We start from the raw sequence: 6,111 nt of genomic DNA on the forward strand, positions 1-6,111 counted from the left end.
GGCGCCGCTGCCCTGGGACGAGGAGCCGGTCGTTAAGTACCGAATTGTGAATCAGTGCCTGCGCGCGGCGTCGGACACACCCACGGCCGGGGGAAGGCGAGCTGTCAGAGGAGATAGGGGGCCAGCCCGTTCCCCAGAGTTCCCGACTTCACATGTATGTGCACGTTAGGCGTCGTTCGCCCCTAACACTTGGTTCTGGGCATTTTTATCACGTGGTTGCGACAGATTTGTGGCCAGGGGGCGGGAGTCTGTGTTCAGTCCTTCCTCGGAGACTCACATCAGCTTGTTTTATTTTCCCAGAAGGGAGGCACTGCTTTTCGTTTTTCTCAAACGCAGGACAGACTTGCCGTTTACTAAGTAGAAAGTACAGATCCTGTCCGGCGTGCGGGCTGGGGAGTGCTGGTGGTCAGACAGGCCCGAGGGAGACGGTGCGCTGGGCTTCTCCTGGGTACCGTTCCTGGGAGGGAAGCATCGGAGGGAGAGATGCCTGGAATCTGTAGAAAGATGAACTGTTCTGAAGTTTAATCGTGATCCGTGCAAGAAAGTTACTTCTAAGTTACCCCTCAGCTGTAAAATTCTGTGATTCAGTTTCGTAACGGAGGATCTGTAAAGTATGTTGCCTGAAGTTCTTACATCAGGGAGCCAGTAGAAAACCCTGCTCTGAAATACTTAAAGTGCTCGAAATTCAGTGTCTCTTGCTCTCCGGAGTGTAATAGCGTTTTAGCACAGGAAGCACGTGTGGTTTCCATCATGGCTGTATATCTTCAGTACTTACTTACTAAAGTGCTTGCCACAGAATAGGCAAGCAGTAGATATTTGTTATATATCACTCTGTGTCAGTGGTGTATAGCAAGCATTTAGTTCAGCCCGTCAAGAACTTAATACATGTGCCCCTCTCCCCAGTATTATGTGGGAAGACGATTGTTGGGATTTCTAATATATATATATTTCTTTATTGATTAAGTTATTACATATGTGTCCTTATCCCCACATTACCCCGCTATCCCCCCCACTCATGCCTAATATATATATTTTTTATTGATTTTTAGAGAGAAAGGGAGAGGGAGAGAGAGATAGAAATATCAATTATGAGAGAAAATCATTGATCGGCTGCCTCCTGCACACCCCCCATTGGGGTTGAGCCCGAAACCCAGGCATGTGCCCTTGACGGGAATGAAACTCATGACCTTTCAGTCCACAGGCTGGCGCTCTACCCACTGAGCAAACCAGCCAGGGCGATTGTTGGGATTTCAAATGACATAGAAGACCTGGCTTTTTTTCCCCTTGAAGAGCAAACAGCCTGGTTAGGAAAATAAAGCATACGTATAAAGATAATTATGAAACCAAATGGGGTAGTATGTGAACAAGTGCTATGTGAGCTGCTGCACTTTACTAGTAAGTGCACTAGAAATTTAGAAAAGATGAAAGACTGTGGTGTGCTGAGTTAATGAACATTTTGGAAGAGGTAAGATTCGAGCTGGTCTTTGAAAGAAGAGTAAACTTTGAATTAGAGAAGAGATAAGAAATCAGATGTTGAGAAAATAGTGTGAATTTGGCTGTTGGGGGGATATATTGAGGAGACACTTGTCGGTGAGTGGAGCAGAAGGTCTCTGATAGGGGAATGTTGGAGATAGGAGGGGAAAGTGTTTAGGCTCAGGCAGGCTTTATCAGCATCCCACTGATAACAAGGTGAAGTCCTCTTGCTGGGTGGGATGGACGTTGAGCTACTCAAGTAGAGTCTTAACACATTGAAGGGATATTACAGTTGACAACAGGTTGTTGTGCACTTCTGATTTCTATTACTTATTTGAGTAAATGCCTCACTAATGTGCATGTATCTTATGTGTTTAGTTAGCAGTGCATGTCCCCATTTCTAAAATCTACCTGATGTGCTAGGTCAGTGGTCGGCAAACTCATTAGTCAACAGAGCCAAATATCAACAGTACAACGATTGAAATTTCTTTTGAGAGCCAAATTTTTTAAACTTAAACTATATAGGTAGGTACATTGTTATTAACTTCATTAGGGTACTCCTAAGCTGGCCTTTGCTAAAAACGTCCTCAATCTGATTGAGGTACGTTCGCTGAGGTCGACCCCTTCCAACTCTCCCATCCACACTCGTCTTGTATACTTGTTTCGTCTATCTCCTTTCGTTCATCCTCTCTATATGTCCAAACCATCTCAACATACCTTTCTCAATCCTCGACACTACATCTTCTTTCACCCCACAACGTTCCCTAAAATTAACTTAATAAACTTTACTTAAAGTTTTAAGTCAACTTCGCACACGGTATTTTGTGGAAGAGCCACACTCAAGGGGCCAAAGAGCCGCATGTGGCTCGCGAGCTGCGGTTTGCCGACCACTGTGCTAGGTCCATTCCATTGGAAATTTATTGAAATGGTGTACTCAAAGCAATTATTTCTCCACTCTCATTCTCAGTGATACAGTTTTGAGTGGGATTCTCTCTCATAGTGTCCTGTGAGGTTATCAGTTACTGCTGATCCTGTAAAAACAAAAACAAAAACAATAATGTTAGCTGTGGAATCGACCACTGAATGCATGGGTGGGTGAAACAACAAATTGATGTTTTGTTTTCTCTCTCATCAATAAAAATTAAGAAAAATATTGACAAAAAGATTTGAGCAAATTAAATATGCTGCTGTTAAATATTGAATTTTTGGTCTTTACAGTACCTTTTGTTGTGGTTATGTTAAAATTCTTTTGAATGGTGTAAACCTGAAGTTGAATTGCTAACCTAAGATGTATAAAGTTGCAACACTAAATGTTGCATTATTTAACAACTCAGCAAATATTTATTGGGTGCTGGCTGTGGCTAAGCACTACGTTGGGTTCTGCGAAGACAAAGAATGAGACACAGTGTATTCCTGAGATACTAAGCATTTGTCTGAGGAGATAAACCACTAACCGTGTTATGTTATGATAAGAGTTAATTACTTTTGGAATGAATAAAATGCAGAGGGAGTAGATCACTTTGGCTAGGAAAAAATTGATAGAGTCAGGAAAGCTTTAAAGATAAGAGGAATGAACTTGGTCCCGAAGGTTGAGTACAATTTTGCCACAAGTTAAAGGGAAAACAAGCATTCCAGGCAGAGGGGACAGCATAAGCCAGTGCCAAAGATTAAAATTGAATAGGGTTTTGGAAAATCTTGAGTTGTTTCTTGTAGGCTTGGAGTGTTTCTTATATGGCAGGAGTGTTGAGACAGGAAAGGTATGGTTGGGACCCAATTATGAAGGGGTCTTCCATTCCATTCATTTTTTAAAGTTGAATTTATTGGTGTGACATTGATTAATAAAATTAAATAGGTTTTAGGTGTACAATTTCTATAATATATCATCTATATATTGCATTGTTGTGTTTACCACCCCAAGTCTAGTCTCCTTCCAATACCATTTATCCCCCCTTTGCCCTCTTCTACCTCCTCCTCCCCTTTACATTCCCCCCTGGTAACCACTACACTGTTATCTGTGTCTGTGATTTTTTTTTTTTTGCTTAGTCCTTTCACCTTTTTCACCCAGTCCCCCCATCCACTGCACTCTGACAGCTGTCAGTCTGTCCTCTGTATCTGTGAGTCTGTTTCTATTTTGTTTGTTTATTTTGTTCGTTAAATTCTACATATAAGTGAAATCATATGGTATTTGTCTTTCTCTGACTGGCTTATTTCACTTATCATAATGCTCTCCAGGTCCATCCATGCTGTCACAAAAGGTCAGATTTCCTTCTTTTTATGGCTGAATAGTATTCCATTGTGTAATGTACTACAGCTTTTTTATCCACTCATCTGGTGATGGGCACTTGGGTTGTATCCAAATCTTGCCTATTGTAAATAATGCTGAAATGAACAGCATTTATTAGGGTGGATATATTCTTTTGAATTAGTATTTCAGGTTTCTTCAGATATATTCCCCAAAGTGGAATCCCTGGATCATAAGGCAGTTCTGTTTTTAATTTTTTTTAGGTAACTCCACACTGCTTTCCACAGTGGCTGCATCAATCTGTATTCCCACCAGCAATACATGAAGGTTTCCTTTTCTCTACAACCTTGCCAACACTTATTGTTTGTTGATTCTATATAATAAAAGGCTAATATGCAAATCAACCGAATGTCAGAATTACCGGTTGCTATGACACGCACTGACCACCAGGGAGCAGACGCTCAACGCAGGAGCTGCCCCATGGTGGTCAGTGTGCCAGAAGCTGGGCTCATGGCTGGCGAGCGCAGCGGTGGAGGTGGGAGCCTCTCCTGCCTCCATGGCAGCACTAAGGATATCTGACTGATGGCTTAGGCCCGCTCCCTGGGGAGCGGGTCTAAGCCGGCAGTTGGACATCCCCCAAGGACTCCTGGACTGTGAGAGGGTGCAGGTGGGGTTAAGGGACCCCCCCACAAGTGCACGAATTTCATGCACCGGGCCTCTAGTTTATTAATAATAACCATTCTGACTTAATTTGCATTTCTCTAATGATTAGTGAGGTTGAGCATCTTTTCATATGTCTATTGACATCTGTATGTCCTCTTTGGAGACGTGTCTATTCTGGTCCTTTGCCCATTTTAAAATTGGATTGCTTGTTATTTTTGATGTTGAGTTATCTGAGTTCTTTATAAATTTTGGATATAAACTCTTATCAGATATATCATTGGCAAATATGTTCTCTCATTCAATGGGTTGTCTTTTCAGTTTGTTGATGGTTTACTTTTGCTGTGCAAATATTTTTTAGTTTGATGTCTCATTTGTTTATTTTTTCTTTTGTTTCCCTTGCTCAAAAAGATATATCAGAAAAAAAAATGTTGCTTTGAGAAACGTACAAGATTTTACTGCCTGTGTTTTCTTCTAGGAACTTTATGGTTTTGAGTCTTACATTCAAGTCTTTAATCCACTTTGAATGTATTTTTGTGTATGGTGTAAAAAGGTGGTCTAGTTTCATTTTTTGTCCAATTTTCCCAACATTTATTGAATAGACTATCTTTATCCAATTATATGTTCTTGCCTCCTTTGTTAAATATTAATTGGCCATAAAGATGTGGGTTTATTTCTGGGCTCTCTGTTCTGTTCCATTGATCTATATGTCTGTTTTTAGTATGCCAGCACCATGCTGTTTTGATTAGTAGGGCCGTGTAGTAGAGTTTGATATCCAGTAGAGTGATTCCTCCAACTTTGATTGTTGTGGCTATTTGGGGTCTTTTGGGGTCCTATGCATTTTGAAATATTTGTTCTAATTCTGTGAAATATGCCATTGGTATCTTGATAGAAATTGTGTTGAATCTATAGGTTGCTTTGGGTAGTATGGACATTTTAATGATGTTAATTCTTCCTATTCATGACCATGGTATATGCTTCCACTTATTTGTATCTTCTGTTTCTTTGTTCAGTGTCTTATAATTTTCTTTTTTTTTTTTGAGTCATATGATTTTTATTTTTTTTATTTTTATTTTTTGTTGTGTTTTTTTTTAATAATTAAATCTTTATTGTTCAGATTATTACAGTTGTTCCTCTTTTTCCCCCTCATAACTCCACTCCTCCCAGTTCCCACCCCACCCTCCGCCCTCACTCCCCACCCACTGTCCTCATCCATAGGTGCATGATTTTTGTCCAGTCTCTTCCCGCATCTCCCACACCCCTTTCCCCCCCAAGAATAGTCAGTCCACTCCCTTTCTATGTCCCTGATTCTATTATAATCACCAGTTCATTCTGTACATCAGATTATTTATTCACTTGATTCTTAGATTCACTTGTTGATAGATGCGTATTTGTTGTTCATAATTTATATCTTTACCTTTTTCTTCTTCTTCCTCTTCTTAAAGGATACCTTTCAGCATTTCATATAATACTGGTTTGGTGGTGATGAACTCCTTTAGCTTTTCCTTATCTGTGAAGCTCTTTATCTGACCTTCAATTCTGAATGATAGCTTTGCTGGATAAAGTACTCTTGGTTGTAGATTCTTGGTATTCATCACTTTGAATATTTCTTGCCACTCCCTTCTGGCCTGCAAGGTTTCTGTTGAGAAATCAGCTGACAGTCCTATGGGTACTCCCTTGTAGGTAACTGAGTTTCTTTCTCTTGCTGCTTTTAAGATTCTCTCTTTGTCTTTGCT

At 40.5% G+C, this 6,111-nt stretch overlaps 1 protein-coding gene across 1 annotated transcript in view; it reads left to right on the top strand.

The window, feature by feature from the left end:
• BTBD9 (BTB domain containing 9) overlaps nt 1–6,111 on the top strand; it is a 428,978-nt gene continuing 422,867 nt past the window's right edge. Inside the window, exon 1 of the mRNA XM_023744579.1 lies at nt 1–154. The gene's annotated coding sequence lies outside the window, so the exon portion shown is untranslated. The remainder of the gene's footprint in view (nt 155–6,111) is intronic.

Source organism: Myotis lucifugus, unplaced genomic scaffold (assembly GCF_000147115.1).
Source record: "Myotis lucifugus unplaced genomic scaffold, Myoluc2.0 scaffold_477, whole genome shotgun sequence".
Taxonomy (NCBI): domain Eukaryota; kingdom Metazoa; phylum Chordata; class Mammalia; order Chiroptera; family Vespertilionidae; genus Myotis; species Myotis lucifugus.